This window comes from Balaenoptera borealis, assembly GCF_965194805.1.
Source record: "Balaenoptera borealis genome assembly, chromosome: 2".
In the NCBI taxonomy this organism is placed as follows: domain Eukaryota; kingdom Metazoa; phylum Chordata; class Mammalia; order Artiodactyla; family Balaenopteridae; genus Balaenoptera; species Balaenoptera borealis.
In genome coordinates, this window is record NC_138867.1 from 18,263,577 (window position 1) to 18,287,556 (window position 23,980).

The 23,980-nt window shown below is 36.5% G+C and overlaps 1 long non-coding RNA gene across 3 annotated transcripts in view; it reads right to left on the bottom strand.

Annotated features, from left to right (window-relative positions):
- The window catches only part of LOC309623718, a 929,788-nt gene that overhangs the window by 197,814 nt on the left and 707,994 nt on the right, over positions 1–23,980 (bottom strand). For all 3 annotated transcript variants that reach the window (XR_014241493.1, XR_014241494.1, XR_014241495.1), the window contains exon 16: positions 14,083–14,237. This is a non-coding gene — a long non-coding RNA (uncharacterized lncRNA). The remainder of the gene's footprint in view (positions 1–14,082; positions 14,238–23,980) is intronic.

The following is a 23,980-nucleotide window of genomic DNA, read 5'->3' on the forward strand; positions in this document are numbered from 1 at the left end:
TCTTTGAGCTGTAGCTGGCTTTTTTGAAGTCAGTCCCATGCTTGTCTGGTTCAGGGGTCAGTCAGATGTTTGGGTAAAATTGATACACAGAGTTTGGGGCTTCTCCTCCCTAACTCTGTACTTTCTGCCATTTTCACCTTCAGATTCCAGAAGCTATGACTGCCCTGAACTGTGTCTCCTAGTTCTCCACAAGAATGAGGCTGATTTCTACTGAAGCTTTAGCCTCCCTGTCAGATGTAACTCTGGAGTAGTCTCAGGCTAAAAGCAAAACAAACGAGAAACTCACCTTTTACCCTGTGGTCTTCTCTGTTTCTAGGTGTTAACTCCCCTCTAGTATCTGCTTTTTATATATTTATTTTTCCAGAAAATATATCCACCTTTTCTTTATTCAACTTAAATCACTGAACTACATCAAGCCAAAAAGCCCTAATATTTTACACGTTATATGCCAGAAAACATACCTCACTAGAATATTGTATAGTAGTGATTTGTTATATTTAGGCCTAGTTAGATAAAGAAACAGTATCGAGCAGAACTTTTTTAACGAAAAAAGGGAGGAAGAAGCCGCAATTTCCTATTCCTACATTAATAATTTTCATTAGAGTCGGTGTTCTTTGTGGGAAGACAAGAGAAAACTAAATATAAAACTAGAATTTATGCATTGGCCAAAATAAACAGACCTAGAGGAAAATGTTGTCTAATTAAAAGATCATTGAAAATTATTTGCAGGCTATGATATCTACAATTACTAATCATTCTTAGGTATAGTGTTCTATAGAGATTTTTTTTTTAACATAGAGATTTTCTGAGACTTGACCAGTTTCTCAAGTGTCCCTCCAGGATAAAAAATAGTAATAAAAATAAAATTAAACATTTAATCTGTTTTAAAATTTAAAAATCATTTAAAGTGAATAAGGAGCCATAGAGTATTATTTATTAAGACTGTGAGATAGCAACATTTTAGATTTAAGTACACAGAACATAATAATCCTTTGAGAAAACAAACAAAAATTTAATAGAAATGTACCATACATATGTTCAAATTAGGAAGTTTTAATTGACATGTGGTGTGGATTTTTTTCTTCATGCCTATTATTAGATTTAATATATTTTACAGTTCAAAAGATTGAGTCTCTTTGTATTATTATGGTTTGACAGTAAACCTGGATTTTCAAGCACATGGGTGACAGTAATGCAACTGGAAAGTTTCAGAGATAATAATACAGACCCATGTAGAGGGTGTAATTGTCCCAGGGGGGTAAGAGACATAGGTGTACTTGCTTATTCATAGACTGGTGACAGTTTACTATGATGCTAATCCTTACTTGTTTGAATGAATTAAATATATTTAAAATGAATGGTCATGAAGGCTGAAACATTTGACGCTAACATCCTAGCAACATTTCTTAGCTTCCTGTTGGTACCGAAGTACAAAATGCTAGGAAATATCAGTGACGTTTATTGAAGCGATTTCCTTTTTCTGTACTTGTGGGTTGATACTTCCAATCAAGTGTTGCTGATTAGATTCTGAAAGCATGTAATTGATTTTCAAACTCTTTACATCCTGGTTGCTATGTTTAAACAGCCACATGAGAAACATTTCCTGAGTCTAGGTAGATTGCTTTTTGTTTTACATGAGCAATAGCTTAAAAGGTGAGTTGACATTTAAAGAAATAAATATTCAAGCACGAGGTACATTTGAAAGTCATTAAGATTAATAAAGGTTTACAATAACATATTATCCTTAAGTGTTGACACAAATACTATGCTGTATTTATCTGACACTAATCTGTCTAACATATGAAGAATGGAAGCAATGATTTGATTTTGACCCAAATAATGATGTCATCATAACCTTTGCAAGAATGAATTAAAGCATATTCTAACCTTTTCATTATTTCACATTTTCACTACCAGAAAATCATTACTCAAAAGGGAAAGGAATGATTTTGCAACGGGGTCTTGCTTAGGGTTATATTTCAATTCCTCATAATGAAACATAAAGGACAGGAAAAAGAAGGTGAGGACATTCTATCAAATCACTACTCGCAGTTTTTCATAGGTAATACTCAGTATAGTTTAAGACTTAACCAAGAGAACAACCCATTATGTCTCAGCAGCAAATCTGTCAATATGCTGATGGAGCAGAGGCATAATATATGTTATTTGAATATTGCAACAGGTAACTTTTATTTGTAAAATGCAAGGAAGATTTTACTTTAAGGGAAAAACTTCACAACCTAAGGATTTAATTAAAAAATATCAAGTGAACAAAAATTCTGAAAGCCTGTGAACATTAAACTAGATGAAAATTACAAACTTTTAATATGAAAAATTAAGTAGATCATCCCTTGATTTGTTGAGCATAATAAAGCTTATTGAAACTAATCAAATGACATTTTTTCTTAGGAAGGTCTTTCTGATATATAGCATTGGAAACTTACTTCATTGTTCATGATCATTAAGGCTTAATTTAATTTAATTCTATTTATTTTAATATTCAAACCTTTATTAGCTTCTGACACCGGTCAACCCCACTCCTGGGAGCAGTTCCCTCCTATACTTGTAAGATCATTTAATATGTACTTCGTAAGGAAGTCTGCATTTAGACTCAGGTTTGTTTGCTTGATTAATTTGGTGAACTTAAAGACATTGCTTAGTCAAAATTCAAACAACACATGGATTCTAAATTGCTCCAAGGTAAATTCTCAATTCTATACAATTTGCTGATTTTTAAAGGGGGGAAAAAAAAGATTTTCTAACTTTTCTCCAATTGTTTCCAAGGACAATTGACAATTTAATGCTATCATTTACATGTAGGCCAAAACATGATTTGTTCCTGTCTCCTTTTCATTTAATTCAACTTAAAAAAAAAAAATGTATTGATGGCCCACAATGAGCCAGGTTTTATTTCACTTTCCAAAGATACTTTAGTGAATCAAACAACGATGCCTGCCTTTGTGGAGCTTATATTCTAGAAGCGATGGGGCAGCAGATAATGATAAACATGGACACATAAATGATATTTTACATTAAAAGGCCATGAGCCTTATGGAATGAAAGAACAAGGAAAGGGTTTTCAATTGTAGGCGGGGCCTGGGGGTGGATTCTACTTTTACTTAGGCTGGTATGGGTAGACCTCCTTTTGGTGATAGTTGAGCCAAAAATTTGAAGAAGTGAGGGACTTCACCCATGAAGCTATTTGGGGAAAATTGACCCATTCAGAGTCAGAGCAAAATCCTAAATGTGGAACTTGTCTGGTATGTTTGGAGAAAGCTATGAAGCTAGTGTCACCGGAGAAGCAGAAGGTGAACCGGAGCTCCCGCTGCATCTCAGTGATGTGAGATGTCTGAGAACTAAGGGAGGGGTAATCATGTGGGGCTTTTAAGTCATTTTGAAGAGTTTGGTTTATATTCAGAGTGAAATGGGAGCTAATTTAGAAAGACTGAACTTCTGTTTGTTAATGACAATTCTGGCTACCATATAGAGAAGTTGTGGGAGAGGAACTGGGGTCAAATCAGGTCACCTAATGATGAGGCGCTTCCTGTAATTCAGACAGGGAGTGACAGAAAATATAGCCAATCCAAATAAGTACATCTATTTCAGGAAACACCCTGAAGCATCTTTGAATAGGACACTATCTAGTTTACACACCAGTCACATCCGATATTCAAAGGATTTTATCAAGTTATCACTTTAAGTTAAGTTTGGGAACACACATTCACTCCTCTTCTGTGGAGAATGGCTTTTGGCAAGATAGTTTTAGTGCCATAACCACATTTCAGTGTGAATTCTTTGGTGTGCAGATTATATAAAATGCTTTGACGTATACTATATCAGTACACAGTAAAATCAAAGAGGAGAACTAAGCAGGGCTTAATTCATAGGCCTAGTGTTGCAAACTTCTTTCCCTTTGTCCCTCTGAAATCTGCTTCTCAGAGTTAGACACAATAGGTTGAGCAACAAGCAAGGATTAGGTATGGTTCACATATGATTCCAGAGTTGGTTTATAATCTTGAATGAGAATTGAAAAGTCAAAACCCCTTTACTACAATTCCTTTTCATGTGACTCTTGGGCATGCCATGTTTAAGAGGTACTGTGTCCCACATCCCTTTAGAAATACTAAGTATTTATCTAACTGCCATTCTCCTAGCTCTTTCTAGTCATGGTTCCAAACTGAGCCATGATTTTGAACCATCATTCAACATTTTAACGAGTATGTATTTATGTATCTAGTAGGTTTGGCCAGCCTGGCATTTTCATATGGATTCCCACATATACAGTTTAGGAAGATTACACACATTAAAATGGTTCTTTCTTCCAAAAGTCCCTGTTATATTTACTATAGAGAAAAAAAATTGGATGATCATTTTAACCCTTGCTAATGTTTTTTACAAGATTACAAAAAGTTTTATCTAATAAATAACATAAAATATGTTTTATAAAATATAGATAAATTTTACAAAATATATACAGAGGTTGTATTAATAATTAATAATTAGTAAATAATTAATAACCAATACAAAACCAATCAGGGGGTTGCTGCTCAGATACACAATTATGAGGATAAAAACAGAACCAAAACAAACATCACTGGAATACAGACCCCCCTCAGCTCCACCACTAACTAATAATAGGGATTGTCCTTAAGGACCTCCTGCCTCCCTCTTGCTGTCAGAATCCATTGTTAGCGACACCCTTTCTCTCTCATCCCTCCACACGTGTACAAAACTCCCAGTACAACTGTATTTAGCTGTGTTCTTTCTCATATCAGGTAAAAAGTAATATGCAAATAAACATGTAATCAAAGAGGTGAGTTATTTGTCAAATCTTGTGAGTTGCAAGGTCTTCTTAGTATGAAAGCTAAGGAGAAATTCAATGTTTATATTAGAAAAAAAATGAATTTAATTATGAAATGTAATCAGCACTCATATTCTGTGTGCCTGCTCCTTGAAAAAAGTTTTGCTAAGTCATGCCTTCAATTTCAAGACCTTACAGTTCATTGGAATGAGGAACTATGAATAGATATGTGCACATCACTAACTCCAGTATAAGACACTGGGAGAGAAGAGCTGGAAGGTAGCACTATAATGCCCTAGGTTGCACTAGACATTAGATCTTTACCCATAGGATACCCATTTCATTTTCCTAAATGGCTCTCTATAAACCTAGTGAAATGAATGATTTGCCAGATATTGTAAAGAGGGTAGAACTACAGGATTTTATAGTGTAGGTTCAAACTCTTTGCCTGACTCTCATAGTTTATAAGCTAGTCTCTTGCAGCCTTAACACAATGATGTTAAAAGCAAAGCAGCTACAAATTCCCTACCGTCCTGTGCCCCCGTATCTCCAACCAGGAGTCGCTGAGAGGACAGAGCAAAGCGTCACCCTGCTGAATAGCAATTACTGCTTCTGTAATACCTATAATAACTGGCCCTAGTTTATAAAATTGAAACAAATTGCTTACAAGTAATTATTCTCAAGCAACATAAATAGTTTAAAGCTATTGCATCTGAAAAGTTAATTACCCTGAGTGCAACTCAGCATAATTTTCTTTTATAAAATATTTTATATTAAAAACCAGGCTGTTCACTAATGTCAGACAAAGGATTGTTCCCTTTGTGACAAGTTCACTTTTAATTTGCTTTTATTAATTATTTACTGATCCTATTCATAAAGAAAAACTGGAAATATATTACATAGCCTTTTATTTTTGGACATTGAGATATATTTAGAACTAAAGAGGAAATGAAGGAAGTAAATGTTCTTGTAATTCTTCACTCTCTGGCCGCTTCTATTCCAGAGACAGGAACAGCCCCCAAGACCACACTGTGAATTAGTCTGAGAATATCAACTGGGCTCAGAAACTTCCTCTCCCCCGCCCTCCAGCAAAACACATTTTATAACCAATCTTAACGAGCTGCAGTCTAGTGACTGTCAGTGGTCATACCAACAAAGCTGACAAATTAATTTACCTTAAAGCATAGTTAAGTGGTAATAGCAGTGCTGTTTTCTCAGAGAATGTTTGCATGTCAGTAGGGACTCCAGGTTACCCCAAAGGAATTGACAATTAATAGTGAAGCTATACAAATGGCACTGATCAGAAATACGTATACAAATGGGACAGTATTAAGGTATATATATTTTTTCTACATATATTTGCTCCTACAATTTCAATTAGATAATGGTTTTCTGTTTTCTTTCTCAGTGGACATTTGTTGTAGGAAAGCAGAAAAAAGCAGCTTAAAGCCAAAGACTTTTCCAGTATTTTATAAAATCTGAAATTGAATAAAGAGGTAGGTGTTCCACATTAGAAATAAAGAGGATGATAACTTTGGGAAAGACAAGCCAACAATTGGCTGGTTTTCCCCAAGGATCAAAGCAGGTTGGAAGAACCTGAGGATTGTGAGAGTCATGAGCTGACCTCCACCTGTTTGTGGGGAGGAGGCTGGGGGTGAGCTCGGGCTTATGGAAAAGGATGGAACTGAGCAATGTGGACGCTGGATCCCCACCCAGGAGCATCTGTATTGACCTAGTTCCTGAGCACGGCCCAGAAGCAACAGAGCTAATGGGAATGTGTCCTATAATACCTTGGGGCCATGTAAACATGTAAAGCACTGCATTGTGCTGGAGTGGAAGTGTGCGCCCCAGTAACTGAGTTTAAATTGTACTTCTCCCATTCCTAGTAACTCTATTTGTGCATCCACACTCCAATCTCTCAGCTTCTGTCTTTCTAGGTGTCTCCTTGAGCACTATACATCACAGCAGATGCAAAGCAGGGTGTGATACATCTTTCTGGAGCATCAAGTTTTTTTTGTTTTTTTTTAAAAGTATTTATTTATCTATTTATGGCTGTGTTGGGTCTTAGTTTCTGTGCTAGGGCTTTCTCTAGTTGTGGCAAGCGGGGGCCACTCTTCATCGCGGTGCGCGGGCCTCTCACTGTCGCGGCCTCTCTTGTTGCGGAGCACAGGCTCCAGATGCACAGGCTCAGTAATTGTGGCTCACGGGCCCAGCTGCTCCGCGGCACATGGGATCTTCCCAGACCAGGGCTCGAACCCGTGTCCCCTGCATTGGCGGGCAGATTCTCAACCACTGCGCCACCAGGGAAGCCCGAGCATCAAGTTTATTAACTAGAATTGGAAGAACCAAGGAGTCCTTGGAACAAGAACTATCCCCCTCCCCCACCAACACGGAAGACAGAAGAGTGGGGGAGGGGAGACGTGACCCAGGAATGACAGTCCAGTCTCTGAAGTTTCACCCAGGTGGGGGTTGAGGGGCAGACCTGCAGCCACGGTGGCCTCGCTTTCGGTCGCCCGGGCTGCTCCGGACCATCCTCTGAGCTGGCCAGGGTCTTGGATACGATGCTTCTGAAGGCCGCGCAGAGAACACCCTCATCTTCCACTGGACCGGGCCCCAGGGAGCGCGGCGGCCTGACCTTCCTGCCTCGGTCATGCATGGGGTTCACATGGGCTCACTTTATTATGACGCCTCTTGCTGGGCAGCTTGCAACAAAGATGTTTCAAAACAAAGTTCCAGATTCTCCTAGCCACCCCTTGCTTTTTCTGGCTGTGGCCAGAGGGAGTGGATGAGGACACACTCTCAGGCTGCCCAGTGTGGGAGGACCCTCCAGTGTTGGACACACCCGGGGGGCAGCTGGTTCCCTCTGGGGCTCCAATCCTGCTGCTGGTAGAGGGGGATGTCCCAGTGCCACACTGGGGGGCTGGGCTGGGGGTGGCAGTCCTCGCCTCCAGGCTGGGTGGGGGACAGGCAGACTCACCGGTCTTCTGCCCCGCCTGCTGGTCTTCCTGCAGCTGCACGTTTTCTCCCTGGTAGAGCCACCTGCTTTTCAGGGGGGACACCACAGGGCTTTGAGAAGGCTCAAGTTCACTGCCGCTGAGGTCCCCGCGACAGAAGGGCCTCACAGTTACGATGGAGGCCCCTACCTGGGGTTTCTTGGCGCTCACACTGCCTGTTCCAGCATCCTGGATCTGGTCGCAAGTCAAGCCCGGAGTCGTCACCGTTGTCACCTTCAGGTCCTCTTCACAGGGTGGCTGGAGTGGCTCCTTCTGGCCCATGTTTAACCAAGCATGACTCATGAGGTCAGGTAAGGTGCCTCTGTCACTGGGGTTGAGGGCAATCATTTTTTGTAATAGATCCCTTATCTCCAAAGACAGATAAGGTGGGATGTGGTATTTCCCTTGTAGGACTTGCTTCCGCAGCTCCTGGTAGTCTTTTCCCACAAAGGGATGGCACCCAGTTACCATGGTGTAGAGCACTACTCCCAGGCTCCACACGTCCACCGCAGGGCCGCTGTAGCTCTGCCCCAGGAAGATTTCCGGGGCACAGTAAGGGGGTGTGCCGCAGATTGTGTCCATTTGTCCAGAGTCATCACACTTGTTGCTGAGGCCAAAGTCTGTAAGTTTGATATTCATCTTGGAATCAAAGAGGAGGTTCAGTGGCTTCAGGTCCCGATGCACGATGCCCCTCTGGTGGCAGTGCTGCAGGGCGGAGAGCAGCTGCTGGAACGGGCCTCGGGCCTCCACCTCTGTCATACGGCCATGGATCTTCAAATAGTGGTACATGTCCCCCCCACTGAGGTACTCCATCACCAGAATAAATGCCTCCTCTGTGTTAATCGCCCCCAGCAGTTTTACAATATTGGGGTGATTCAGGAGCTTCATACCGCACACTTCCCGGAAAAGTGCCTGGACACTTGCGACGCTCTGACGCCTTTTCTTAATCACCTTGAGAGCCACCTGTGTCCCGGTCAGAATGTGCCGCGCCAACTTCACTTTACCGAAGGTGCCTTCACCAATGGTGCGGAGGATCTCAAAGCCATCAATATGAGCCTTCTTGTCAGCAGGGTTGGCTGTGAGGCCCTGCATCATGGTGACCTGCTAACTACACTGACTGACAGCACTACCTAGCAACGCTAACTACGCTAACTAACAATGCTAACTGTACTAACAGTGCTAAGTGTGCTGTCTCTACTAACAGCGCTAACTACGCTAACTGTACCAACAGTGCTAACTAGCACTAACTACACTAACTATGCTAATCAAGTATTAACTACACCAGCTATGCTAACTATACCAACAGTACTGACTATGCTAACTGTACTAATCTAGCAATACTAACTAAAATTAAGATACAAATGAGAAAAAGAACAAAGGAAGAAAAGAAAGCAGAAGAAATGGAAAAGAAACACCAAAAAATTGAGAAGAAAAAATTTAAAACTAAAAGAAATGATAAAGAGAGAAAAATGAGAAAAAGGCAAAGAAGAAAGAAAAATGAGAAAGATAAGAAAGAGTAGAGAAAAGAGAAAAATAAATCAACAAAATGGCAGAAACAAGGAAAAAACAAGCTAACTGTAGGTCCAAGGCCGTCAGGTCACCAAAAGCAGCTTCCTGGGCTCTAAGGACCAAAAACCTGGGCCCAGCTGCCCCTTTTACAGGGCTCTGTGAAGTACATCACAGTGGTGCACTCTGAGGTCAGAGCAAGAAATGGACGCATCACAGCTGGGGGTAAACCACAGGGGTTTTCTCACTTCTTGAGTTCAAGGCCCCTTTACACTTAGGAAAAAGGATCCCAAAGAAATTTTTCTTTACGTGTGTTATTAGATATTGGTATTCACTTTGTTATAAATTAAAATCTGTAGGATACTTCCAGTGGCCTTTTTATTTCTAGTTTGAAAATCTGTAATAATTTTAAAGACCTCATAATGTCTACACTTGAAATATTCATTTCCTTTTCCTTAAATTCTGGTCTCAAAATAATGTTACAACTTAACTGACTTCACGATACTATACAAAATGTTCTGCTGCATAAGACACGATAAGGTACATTATGAAAGTTCTATGAAGCTGAGAGAAGATTTGCCAGGAAGGTCATGAGCAGATTTCTCATCAGGAGCCTCGGAGGCCAGATGGCATGGCTCAATGTACTTCAAGTGTTGAAGGAAAGAATCCGTCAACCAAGAATCTTATATCTAGCAAAACTTTCCTTCGAAAATGAGGGAGAAATCAAGACATTCCCAGTTAATCAAGAGTTGAGAGAGTTCTTAACCACCAGACCCGCCTGCCACAGGGAGTTCTTCAGGTTGGAGTCAAGGACACTGCACAGTAGCTCAAAGCCGTATGAAGAAATAAAGACCTCTGGCAAAAGTAGATAGACGGGCGATGAGAAAAGCTAATACTGTTGTAACTTTGGTTTGTAGCTCCACTTTTTGTTTTCTATTTGATTTAAGAGACTAATATATAATAAAACACACCACACACATAGAAATCAAAAAAAAAAATCTATACCTAAAGCTATTACTAGAATTTAAAAATTTCACACATCTTATTAATATATACACTTGATGAAAAAAGCGTTGAAAATTAGCATCAATATTGATATAACTATTTAGGAATTTAGATTACATGTTCCCCTATGTAATTCAATTAATATTTGGGAGAAAATTAGGAGATAAAAATTCTTTGAAATCTTAACATTTCATTATAAAAAATAACCTTAATAATTACATAAATGAAGTAGAACTTTGGTGTGTAGATTTCTATCTACATATACATGGAAATAAATTATGAAATATATACAAACATGTACACACAGAATGGCCTTTACATATTCTATGAAAAATTCGTTCCCACCAACTAATGTATCACGGAAAAAAATTTCCAGAGGAGATATAGATAGATAGATAGATAGATAGACAGACAGACATGGATATATGTATCTATGTTTGCCTCTATAGACCCTTACGAGTAGTTGACATTATGGATGGTTCTACTAATTGACTCTTCTCAAATTTCTCCATGTAAGTTTGAGATAAACATGTAGGACAGCTTTCTTACCCATGTGGGTAGTAAATGGGAGTAACAAGGACTATTGAAGGAGAACACAGCACATTGCTGCATTAGTCTACTGAATATACTAAAAGGAGAAATTGAACCATCCCCATGTCAATCCTTGGGGATTAAGCAGAAGAACAAGGTGTTTACGTTACTCAAGTTTCAAACAAGCGAACAAACACCTCAGCACTTCCAGGTAACTACATTTCCACAAAAACTCCTATGAACATGCCAATAAGTCCAGAGCATCAAGAACTATGGCTAAAGAGGCCTTATGAGGTACTCAAAGACCTCACTTAGCCTAGAGTAAGTGGTTATACAGACTAATCCTTCTGTAACCCAAGTGAGGGGTGGAGAAGAAGCACTTCCTCATAGCATAGGGCAGTGGTGATGGACAGAGAATATGCAAGGAATGAACTCTTAATACTGGTATCTTGTAGGCACACAGAGTATATAGATCATAGGAACAATGAGAAAAGAAACCTTTAGTTCCTTTAATTGGCTGAATTCATTAGAGGCTAGTATGGTTTAGACAAAAAAAAAAAAAAAAAAAGAGGCTCTTTCTAGCACAAGAGTTGGAAGATTGGTGGCCTATTTCAGTAGTTCTTATATAATCCAAACTCAGGTGAACAAGTGTTAGAGACAATATACTTTTATTATTATCAATCTTTGTAGGAGAGGCATAAACCCAGTCTGATTATATTTGAAAAAAAACTACTGTGATAATACTTCCCTTCCATGTGTTGGAGTATAATCTGCCATAATATATTTGGAGAAAATCTGGAATTTATCATATTCACAGTGAAAAAAAGAACAATCTGCCAGGGATTGGGGAGGGGAGGAGGGAAGGATGAACAGCTAGAGCAGACAGGATTTTTAGGGCAGTAAAACTATTCCACATGATGTGGTGGTAATGGTGGGTACATAACATCATGCCTTTGACAAAACCCACAGAACTGTAGATCACAAAGAATGTGAGCCCTTAAAATAACTGACTTTATTTTATAACAATGTATCAATGTAGGTTCAATTTTAACGTGCTTACCACACCAAGGCAAGATGTTAATAATGAGGGCAAGGGAAGGAGTGGGAGGGGGAGTATATGGGAACTCTGAACATGCTGCTCAAGTTTTCTGCAAGCTCAAAACTATTCTAAAAATAAATTCCAATAATTCAAAAAATGTAAAGGGAATACGAAAGGCATATTAAGTTAATACTAAACTAAAAACTTTGGAGTAGGCATATTAATTTCAACAAGGCTGATTTAAGAATCAGCTTGGGACACCTGGAAACAAAGGGCAGGGTTAGCCCCTACAGCCAGTGCTGCTTTACAAGATTTGGACTAAACACATAACTGAGTCTTTTGCTCCATGTGGGAGTGAAGAAAAGTGTAGGAGGGGCCTTGCCTCCAGCCTTACAGTGAGCTCCCTGAGGGGTTGTTCTCTATCTTGTTTCACACTGAGACTGTTTATTGGTGACATTCTTTCTGGGTCAAAACCATTCCAGTGGGGGTAAGCTGAGACGAAGTGAGAGAGTGTCATTGACATATAGACACTACCAAATGTAAAATAGATAGCTGGTGGGAAGCAGCCGCATAGCACAGGGAGATCAGCTCGGTGCTTTGTGACCACCTAGAGGGGTGGGATGGGGAGGGTGGGAGGGAGGGAGATGCAAGAGGGAAGAGAAATGGGAACATATTGTATATGTATAACTGATTCACTTTGTTATAAAGCAGAAGCTAACACACTATTGTAAGGCAATTATACTTCAATAAAGATGTTTAAAAAAAAAAAAAAGATGTTAAAAAAAAAATTTTTTTAATTAAAAATACCAAGGAAAAGGTGGGACATTACATATTAATAAAAGTATCAATTCTCCAAAAAGACATAAAACTCCTAAAGTTGTGGAATCTGACATCAAGCTTTCAATATATGTGAAGCAAAAACTGATAGATCAAGTAGGTACAGAATCAGTAAGGATAGACTTGACCTGGACAGTAATAGCAATCAAACTAATATAATTGGCATTTATAGAATACTCCACTCAACAACAATAAAATATACATTTTTCTCAAGCTCATGTGGATCACAGAGAAGAGTCTCAAGAGGAATTTTAAAAAGCAATTATATAGAAATAAAAATTTAAAAAAAATTGTAGATACAGAGAAAGCAGTGCTGAGAGGAAAATTAAGTGCATATATTCAGAAAGAAGAAAGATCTATAATCAGTAATCTGAGCTCCACCTCAGGAAACTAGAGAATGAAGAACAATTTAATATTAGTGTAAGCAGAAAGTAAAAAGAAATAATACATACGTGAGCATAAGTTATTGAAACTGAAAACTTTAGTAGAGAAAATCAATGAAACCAAAAACTTCTTTGAAAAGACCAGCAAAACTGATAAACCTCTAGCCAGGTTAACAGAAAAAGAAAAGAAAAGAAAAAATAATTACCAATATCAGAAATTAAAGAGACGTCATCCTGACCTGTTTCATGAATGTTAAAAAGGCAGTAAAGAACAACAAGCAGAACTCTATAATTTAGATGAAACAGAATGATTTCTTCACAGACACAAATGCTTAAAACTTACACAAGGAGAGACAGGTCATCTGATCAGGCCCATATCTATTAAAAAAAAATTGTATCAATAATCAAAAACCTTCCAAAAAAGAAACCTTCAGTTCAGATAGTCACTGGTGAATTTTACCAAATCAAAAGAAATGGTGCCAATTACCACATTCCCTTCCAGAAAACAGAAGCTGAGGAAACTCATTCTATGAGGTCAGCATTACCATAATACCAAAACCAGACACAAGCATTACGTGAAATAAAAATATTTATATATCATGTTAAGAAGTTGAAAACTTTCTCACTAAAATCCAGAAAAAACGAAAGATATTCTCTTTTACTCTTCCTACTCTCCGTTTTACTGAGATTTTTAGCTAGTACATTAAAACAAGAAAGAAAAAAAAAGAGAAAGTATTTGGCTTGGAAAGGATTAAATAAAGCTGTCTATACTTGCAGAAGACATGATTGTCTCTGCAGAAAAATACAATTTTGGAAAATTATGGAAATAACAAAGGACTATAACAAGGTCACAGGATTCATGGTTTAGTATATATTCTTGTGTATATGCTATACATACATATATATGTATTTTGTATATATACCGTACATATAAATATAAACACACATACATTTAATAAGTCAATGAAATTTGAAATTAAATCATACCATGTTGGGCTTCCCTGGTGGTGCAGTGGTTGAGAATCTGCCTGCCAATGCAGGGGACACGGGTTCGAGCCCTGGTCTGGGAAGATCCCACGTGCCGCGGAGCAACTGGGCCCGTGAGCCACAACTACTGAGCCTGCGCGTCTGGAGCCTGTGCCCTGCAACAAGAGAGGCCGCGATAGTGAGAGGCCCGCGCACCGCGATGAAGAGTGGCCCCCGCTTGCCGCAACTAGAGAAAGCCCTCGCACAGAAACAAAAACCCACCACAGCCAAAAATAAATAAAATAAATAAATAAAATAAATTTCTAGTTAATATTAAAAACAAAAAAAAACATACCATGTATATTGTACCATAAAGATGAAGTACTTAAATATAAATCTAACAAAATATGTATAGGAACTATATGTGCAAAACTATAAAATGCTGATAAAAGAAACCAAAGATTAAATAAATCAAGAGTTATTCTGTGTATACTGACTGGAAAAATCAATATTATTAAGATGTTTATTCTTCTTAACTGTATCTATATATTCCATGCAATTCCAATCAAAATTACAGTGAGCTATTTTCTTGATATTGACACACTAATATCAAGTTAATGTGGAAAGGAGAAAGACCTAAAATTGCCAAAACAATAATAGAAGATTAACAGCATAGCTGTAGTGCTAACAATTCCTGATTTCAAGAATTACTATAAAGCTACAGTAATCAAGAGAGCATGATATTGGCTCAAGAATAGACACATAGATCAATTAAACCATATAAACAGCCCAGAAGGAGATGCACAGAAATGCAGTCAACTGGTATTTCACAAGGGACAAAGACAATCAAGAGAGAAATAGATGAATGGATAAACAAAATGTGGTACATTCAAACAGTGCAATATTATTCAATGAAGAAAAATAAATGAACTAAAATGCCATGAAAGGATATGGATGAATATTAAATGTATAGGGTAAAATGAAAGAAGCCAGTAGCAAAAGTCTACATACTGAATTATTCCACTTATATGACATCTGGAAATGACAGAACCTATAGGCATGGTAAATCAGGAATGGCCAGTAGATTAAAGAAGGGCTAGAAATGATGATGAAACACAGGGAATATGTTCAGCGTTTCAAAACAATGCTGTATACTTTCATTGCAGATACATGACACTAAGCATTTGTAAAATTCCATAGAGCTTTACAGCTCAAATAGTAAATATTAATATAAACAAATTTAAAAAAATCATTTAAGAGGTCAGGGGAATCCAGGATGGGTGCAGAATGTAACTCGGGGCTGGGTATATGGGAACTCTCTGTATTACCCTTTCAATTTTTCTATAAATCTAAAATCTTTTCTAAAAACAAAAACTTATTTTTAAAAAATTCTGCAAGACACAAATAGAATACATTCAAAGAAAGTCACATCATAGTCAAACATCATAAATGAAAATAATATTTAACCAGAAAATAAAAAGATACATTATATTCTGGCACAACAATAAGAAGAATGAGAGCTAACATCATCAGAAACAAGTGAAGCCAGAGATAATAAAATCATATATTTAATGAAATTATAGGAAAAATGTGTAACCCCCAAATTTTATATCTACTAATAATTTTGTCCCAAAATTAAGGTTAAATAATGAAATTTTCAAATAAACAAGAACAGGCAGAATTTGTTGCTAGCTGAACCAGACTGCAAGGAATACTGTTGATAGCGCTTCAGATAAGACAAAGAAAACCAAACCAAACCAAAACAAACAAACAAAAATGAGCACAAATTTACTGATGTACGTATCTGCAGGAAGAAATGAAGATCACCGGAAAGGGAAATTGTGAATTTAACTATAAAATAATATTTATAAAATATATTAAATAGTTACTAACTCTTTAAAGAAAAAACTACACTGCGGATACATAACACATAATAGAAGGAGAATGAGTGACAACTAAAGTACAAAGGACAAAACAACAATACATGGTATTTTACTTACAATAATGGCTAATGGGCATAATTTAAGTCACTTTGAAAAGTGAAAGATTAAAAAGCTGAATTTAGAAAATAACCAGTAATAACACAAAGCAACATACATTTAAAACATTGACAGAATTAACAGGAGCTACAGAAAAATATACAATGAACCACAGCTATTTCAAATAGGATTTTCTCATAATTAAAAACAAAAAAATCAGTAATGCTATAAAAGCTTTATTTTTTATTGAAGTAAAATTGATGTATACCATTATAAAAGTTTCCGGTGTGCAACACTGTGATTCAATACACAACGGGATCATCATCAAAAGTGTAGTTATCATCCATCACCACAGAGTCGATCCCTTTTACCCATTTTGCCCACCTCTCAACCCTTTCTCCTCTGCTATATCTGTTCTAGATATAAAAGTTTTAAACTATATTATTATCTAACTTACCTAACAGAAATTTATAGAATACTACATCTGGCAGCTAAAATACATAGTCTTTGGGGCTATAAAACAAGTCTCAATAAGTCACAAAGGATCATATGTTCTGTGAACATACATAAATGAATAAATGTTTTCGCGAAGAATAATGAGATAATCTTATGTGTTTGAGAATTAGCAGTACGTGTCTAAATTAACACTTCTTTAAAAAAATGCAATGGGAATTTAAAATATATTATTGACAGTATGGAAATAGAAATTTCCCTTATCAAAACTTATATGATTGAGGCAAAACAGTCTTTGGATATACTTTATCATTTAAATATGAAAGTTTAAAAAATCAATAAGCTAAGCCTCCATCTCAAGATTCTAAAAAGGAAAAAGGAAAATTTAAAACCCAGAGGAAGAAGAAGGATAAAAAGTAGAATGATGAGAACAAAGATCAAAGATATAAAATAGAGAAAAATAACAAAGCCATAAGCTTTAATCTTTGAAAGTTTAATAAAATTGATAAACTCTGTAGTAGTAGAATAATACCCCCTCCCAAGTTGTAAAAGTGTTATTTCCCAGAACCTGGGAATATGTTCCCTTACATGGCAAAGAGACATTGCAGATGCAGTTAAGTTAGGATCTCCATAGCGTTTCCTGAATTACCCTGGTGAGCCAGTGTAATCACAAAGGTCCTTATTTTGAAAAAGAGTAGACGAGGGAAGCAGAAGTGTCGGAGTCAGAAAAGGAGATGTGACAGTGGAAGCAAAGTGAGAATGATTTCATTTCAGGCTGTAAGTATGGAAGGGGGCCAGTAGCTGAGGATTGGGGAGAGCCTCTAGAAGCTGAGAAAGGCAAGAAAATGGATTCCCAGAATGTGCAGAAGGAATGGGGTCCTGTAAACATTTTAACTGTAGCTTAGTTGGACCTATTTTGAACTGTGATCTCCAGAACTGTAAAATAATAAATTTGTGGTGTTTTAAGTCACTAAGATTGTGTTAATTTGTTACAGCAGCAACAGGAAACTAAGAGAAACCCTTAGCAAGACTGATAAAAAAATGTAAAGTACACACAAATTAACGTTAACTGAAAGCAATATAGTGGTGCCAATACACATATTTTCAAATTAAAGGAGAATAAGAGAATAGTGTATTTCCTTCTTGATTTTCAATACTGTATTTAGCAGAAACCAACTTTATTTATTAGCATAAGGACATAGGGGCGACAATGAAAAACAACAATCATAAGGAGAAAAAAGAAAAGAAAACAAAATGTACTATTTAATTGATTGTAAATGGATTAAAAAATCATCCATTTTTAATTTGCTGTTTGTTAACTTTTTTTTTTTTAACATCTTTATTGGAGTATAATTCCTTTACAGTGTTGTGTTAGTTTCTGCTGTATATCAAAGTGAATCAGCTATACATATACATATAGCCCCAGATGCCCTCCCTCTTGCCTCTCCCTTCCCCCGTCCCTATCCCACCCCTCTAGGTGGTCACAAAGCACGGAGCTGATCTCCCTGTGCTTGAGTATCCTTTTAAAACAGCAAGATGTCCGGATCCTAATATCAATAAAACAAATTAGGACAATAAATGACTCCATTAAAATAAATCTGTTGCCCATAAATTTTCTAGCAATTAATATAAATCAACTTTATTATAAATTGTATAGTACACTCCTGCCAAATTGAGAACTATATATTTTATTTCCATCTGTATTTTGAAGTGTGAATACTAGAAAATTAGCTTTAATAAAAGCTCAATTAATCTAAGTAATAATGCCTAAATATCTCTTGGTGTGAAGGGTCTTGAAACACATGATTTTCCATCCCAATGCCAGTTTTGTCTAATCATCTTATGGGCAAAATTTATGTCATATTTTTGCTTTGAAAAATCTATTTGGAACAAAGAAAATTATAGTTAGGCAACAAGTCCTGTATTGTTGAAAATTAGCAACTGTTATCACAACAACAACAATAAAATGTACTTTGACTCCAATGTAATTATGTACTTAATTTTTCTCTTTTTTAATTTTCAAGAACCATTTTTTATTAAACCCATATAAGAAAATTTACTTATCGGTGTTATTTATATTTAATTTACAAGAAGACTGAAGCAACAGTTATGTCACTATTATATATTGCTTAAATTTTTTCACTGATTTTATGTTAGAGTTATTTGGAAAGTTTATAGTCCTTAAATTTCGATTAATGTCCTCACATTTTGTTGCATGTGTGCTCAGTTCTCCCAAAAATTATTTGAACTTGACCACTCTGAATATAAAGCTGGCATTCAAGTCAATCAAAAAATTACTTATGTCTTTGGTGAAATGTCTATTTACGTCTTCCGCCCATTTTTTAATTGGATTGTTTGTTTTTTTTGATATTGAGCTGCACGAGCTGTTTGTATATTTAGGAGATTGATCCTTTATCTATTGTTTCACTGGCAAATATTTTCTCCCATTCTGAGGGTTGTCTTTTCATCTTATTTATGGTTTCCTTTGCTGTGCAAAAGCTTTTAAGTTTAATTAGGTCCCAGAAGACATACAGATGGCCAAGAGGCACACAAAAAGATGCTCAACATCACTAATTATTAGAGAAATGCAAGTCAAAACTACAGTGAGGTGATACCTCACACCGGTCAGAATGGCCATTATCAAAAAATCTAGAAACAATAAATGCTGGAAAGGGTGTGGTGAAAAGGGAACCCTCCTGCACTGTTGGTGGGAATGTACGTTGATACAACTATGGAGAACAGTGTGGAGGTTCCTTAAAAAACTAAAACTAGAACTACCATATGACCCAGCAATCCCACTACTGGGCATATACCCTGAGAAAAGCATAATTCAAAAAAGAGACATGTACCACAGTGTTCACTGCAGCACTATTTACAATAACCAGGACATAGAACTAACCTAGATGGATAAAGAAGATGTGGCACCTATATACAATGGAATATTACTCAGTCATAAAAAGAAACGAAACTGAGTTATTTGTAGTGAGGTGGATGGACCTAGAGTCTGTCATACAGAGTGAAGTAAGTCAGAAAAAGAAAAACAAATACGTATGCTAACGCATATATATGGAATAGATTCCATATATGCAATCTAAAAAAAAAAAAAATGGTACTGATGAACCTAGTGGCAGGGCAGGAATAAAGATGTAGACATAGAGAATGGACTTGAGGATATTGGGTGGGAAGGGAAAGCTGGGGCGAACTGAGAGTAGCATTGACATACATACATTACCAAATGTAAAACAGTTAGCTAGCGGGAAGAAGCAGCACAGCACAGGGAGATCAGCTCGGTGCTTTGCGATGACCTAGAGGGGTGGGATAGGGAGGATGGGAGGGAGGCTCAAGAGGGATATGGGGATATATGTATGCATATGGCTGATTCACTTTGTTGTACAGCAGAAACTAACACAGTATTGTGAAGCAAGTATACTCCAATAAAGATCTATTTAAAAATTACTTAGGATTTAAGTGAAATTCATTAAGACTAAGTACTTAATGAAAATTAGCAAGGTCTTTTATCTCTCTTTAGAAACAAATATCCATTTTTACCTTTACTTGATATATCTGAAGTAACATATATAGATTTGCCTTTGAATATTACATTTCTTCCATCTGGTCCACTACTATTTTGGAAAGCTTGGTCCTTTCTGAGTGAGAAACATAAGATTTGAAATGATTAAGGTCCATTTATAACATTACTATTTGCTTAAATTTTATATCATTATCTGTCATTATTGAGTAGAATGCATCACCCCTGAAGGAGGCATATGAGTCTAACGATAAAAATATAAGGATGAGGCATATATTTAGGTCATGGATAACTCAGCAGGTAATGAAGAACGGAGTAGGCATTTAAAATCCCCTACATCTGAAAATCTTGTAAGCCAAAAGATGATTCTTAAACTACAGAAAATGTTATGTGTTTATCTAATTGCTGGATATTGTTTCTTGTTTTCTTTCATAAAGATGCATGGTACTGCTATTGGGGAAATTAAATTTACTTAGACCGCATGAAATCGTAAAATAAAACAGTACTAATTATTACTAATACTAATACTATGAGAAGAAGAAGGAGAAGAAGGAGAGGAAGAGGGGAAAATTCAATTGTAATAATTTCCATTTTTAAGTATTTTATGTCCCAAGCTCTCTGCTATGTGGTATATGTGAATTAACTTATTAAATCATCTCACCAGACTTGTGGGTAAGTACTACACTATATAAGATTCTTTTGCCTGAAAAAAATAGAAAATCCCAATTCAGTAAGAAAAATTTATTACCTCATATAGCAAAGACTCTAAAGGTCAGGCACCCCCAGGGTTGTTTAATTCAGTGGCTGAATGATGTCATCAAGAACCCAGCTTTTTGCGTTATTTTCTGACCTGCCCTCCTCAGCACCTTTGTTCTCAGCCTTCCTCCCTTCATGAGAGTAAAATGGTTATGACTCTGTGTGTAAACATGAGAACGTGTAGTAGAAAATGTGGGTAACTCTTCTTGTGTGAGTTTTCTTTTTTAAAGGGGAAACTTTCCCCAGACTCTTTCCAGCAGACTTCTCCAAATGTAAATGAAGATGAATACAAATTTAACCATGATTAAAATATATTTTTTATCTTTAGGGTAGGATCAAAGTTTCATAATCATCCCTAGATCTATCACTGGCAAAGAGAAAAAGATTTTAATGATCAGCTTAGAGTACGCAGGATTTAACAGTGAGTCCTATGGGAGAGAATTAAAAACATGAACAAAATAACCAAGTAGGGAGATTGAAAGTGAGGTAGGCAACCACTTATGTCTGCTACAGATATTATCTTTACTTTCTATATAATCAAACAAGGGATAAAAGAAATGGTGAGATTAACATTATTGGGACAGGAAGTTGCAGAATATGAATTCAATGACACGTTGAAGGGTTGGAGAGATTTAGTAGCTTGTTCCAATAAGACAATGCACAGTAATGTGTTAGAGGAGGAAAAAATCAAAGAAAGACATTTCTCTGGACTTAAGAAGGTGATGTCTGTGCCAGAATTCATATCATTAAGTTATTTTCTGGACCAGACATTTATTTCAGAGATCTAACTAATATTTTTACTGTCTTTTTTTTTTTTTTTTCTATTTGAGGTAAGAGATTCTAGAGCATATTTGAATGTTGATGTGATGATCCAATACACAGGAAGAGATTAATGAAACAGAGAAAATCAAGTAACGGCAGGAGAAACTTCTTTCATAAGTCACTAGTAGAGGATAACAAGAATAATTACTGAGAGATTTAAAAGAAAGAAAGCCCTTCCAATGTTTGAGAAGAATGAGAAAACATGGATATACTCAGTAAAGTCTGGAAAATTATTCATAGAAGACAATGCAGCCAGGGTTTTAGTTCACATCCTCATTATTATCCTCAATTTTTAATTTTTCATCTTTATTCACCTCTTTATTCTTCACATGTTTCTCCTCATATACTAACTATTAATGTTCAAGTTCCTGATAAAAATTAAAATACTATTCTGGGGAAAATGTTACTAGAAATCTTTATACACTTACACAAACCTTAGAACTCAAGCACATCATAATGAAAACATGAACTAAGACAAATATATAGTGCTTGAATGGCATCAAATTTTATTGTGTTAAACTGTGTAAAACTTTCCTATAAAAAAATGTAAAGGTTTATATTAAGAAGTCAGAGTGCCATTGTACTTTAATCAGGCGCTCATCTAAATGGAAATGAGCAAGACTAATTTTGTAGAATTTAGATGCTGAGCTGAACCAAACTTATTATAAAAGAACTGGTGAACCTATCACAGCAAAGGTAAGTAACTATCTTATAAAGTAAATTCATCTATAATGCAATAAAAAGATGTATTAAATCCAAGGATGAGAGATTTGTTGCTGCCCTTGAACATACATTCAAATAGCTTTAAAAAAATCTGCCTGAAGGCCCCCCCAGGTGTGTGGTTAGACCAGGAGTATAGGGGGGAACTGAAGCCTTAAAGCCCACTTAAAGCCAACAAAAGATCAGAAAGAAAAATTAAGGAAACAATCCTATTTACCATCACATCAAAAGAAATAAAATACCTAAGAACAAACTTACCTAAGGAGACAAAAGAACTGTACTCTGAACACCATAAGATGCTGATTAAAGAAATTAAACATGACACAAACAGTTGGAATGATATACCATGTTCTTGGACTGGAAGAATCAATATTGTTAAAATGATCATATAACCCAAGACAATCCACAGATTCGACGCAATCCCTATCAAATGACCAATGGCATTTTTCACAGAACTAGAACAAAAAAATTTTTAATTTGTATGAAAACACAAAGACCCCTATTAGCCACACCAACTTTAAGAAAGAAAAACCGAGCTGGAGGTAACAGACTTCCTGACTTCAGACCATACTACAAAGTTACAGTCATGAAAACAACATAGTACTGGCACAAAACAGAAATATAGATCAATGGAACAGGAAAGAGAGCCCCGAAGTAGACCCAACCACCTATGGTCAATTAATCTATGACAACAAAGGCAAGAATATGCAGTAGAGAAAAGACAGCCTCTTCAATACGTGGTGCTGGGAAAACTGGACAGCTACATGTAAAAGAATGAAATTGAACATTCTTTAACATCATACGCAAAAATAATCTTAAAATGAGTTAAAGACCTAAATGTAAGAATGGATACTATAAAACTCCTAGAGGAAAACATAGGCAGAAGACACTTTGACATAAATTGTAGCAAAATCTTTTTGGAACCACCTCCTAGAGCAATGAAAATGGAAACAAAAATTAACAAATGGGACTTAGTTAAACTGAAAATCTTTTGCACAGCAAAGGAAACCATAAACAAAACGAAAAGAGCCTACAGAATGGGAAAAAATATTTGCAAACGATGGAACCCATGAGGGATTAAACTCTAAAATATACAAACAGCTCACACAGCTCAATATAAAAAGAAAAACTCAATGAAAAAAATTGCAGAAGATCTAAATAGACATTTCTCCCAAGAAGACATAGAGATGGCCAACAGGCACATGAAAGGATGCTCAAATCGCTAATTATTAGAGAAAGGTAAATCAAAACTACAATGAGGAACCACCTCGCACCAGTGAGAATGGCCATAATCAAAAGGTCTACAAACAATACATGCTGGAGAGGGTGTGGAGAAAAGGGAACCCTCTTACACGGTTGGTGGGAATGTAAAATGGTACAGCCACTATGCAGAACAGTATGGAGGTTCCTTAAACAACTAAAAATAGAACTACCATATGATCCAGCAATCCCACTTCTGGGCACATATCTGGAGAAAACCATAATTCAAAAAGATGCATGCACCCCAGTGTTCACTGCAGCACTATTTACAATAGCCAGGACATGGAAGCAGCCTGAATATCTATCGACAGATGAATGGACAAAGAAGATGTGGTATATATATATATATATATATATATATATATATATATATATATATATATATATATATATAAATAAA